Below are 695 nucleotides of genomic sequence, written 5' to 3' on the forward strand. Positions count from 1 at the left end.
TAGGGTTTCCAGGGAGCAAATGGTGGATTTGAACTGCTGACCTTGTGGTTAACAGTCTAATGCTGATTCTACAGTGACATACCAGGAGTTCAATCCCCCTATCTAAGTATATGACACATACATTATTATCTCCAAACTACAGAGTAGAACATGAATGGACAAGGAGAAGGAAATGAGGGAGCTAGGATTCAAATCCAGAACACTCTTATTCCATAAACTGGGTTATTTCTACTAAACTGTGAGGAAAAGTGGGCTGGGGGAAGTGGGATTAGAAACTCATTATAATCACAAAGAAAACCATCTCCAACAAAAGTTGGACCTTTAAGTGGGCATTCCTAGTCATCATGATGATGGGAATGTGGTTAAATCAAACCCCCAAAATACAATTCAGCCAAATAGGGGGGCCAACCCATTAAGGCACCCACTGAGTGGATAAAGAAGAATAGGAGTTCTCAATCCAGCCTCGCTAGATGAGAGAACAATAATTTGAAATTTCAGATTAGCTCTATTTGTATCAGGGAAACCCAAGGAAATGAAGAGTCCACTGGGTGTGGCCTTCAAGTCCAAGGTAACCGTGGATTCAGTGTAATGCATTAAGATCATTATTGTTGTTGTCAGGTGCCATCGAGTCGGAACCGACTCATAGCGACCCCATGCACAGCAGAACGAAACAATGTCCGATCCTGGGCCAACCT

Source organism: Chrysochloris asiatica, unplaced genomic scaffold, assembly GCF_000296735.1.
Source record: "Chrysochloris asiatica unplaced genomic scaffold, ChrAsi1.0 scaffold00080, whole genome shotgun sequence".
Lineage (NCBI taxonomy): Eukaryota > Metazoa > Chordata > Mammalia > Afrosoricida > Chrysochloridae > Chrysochloris > Chrysochloris asiatica.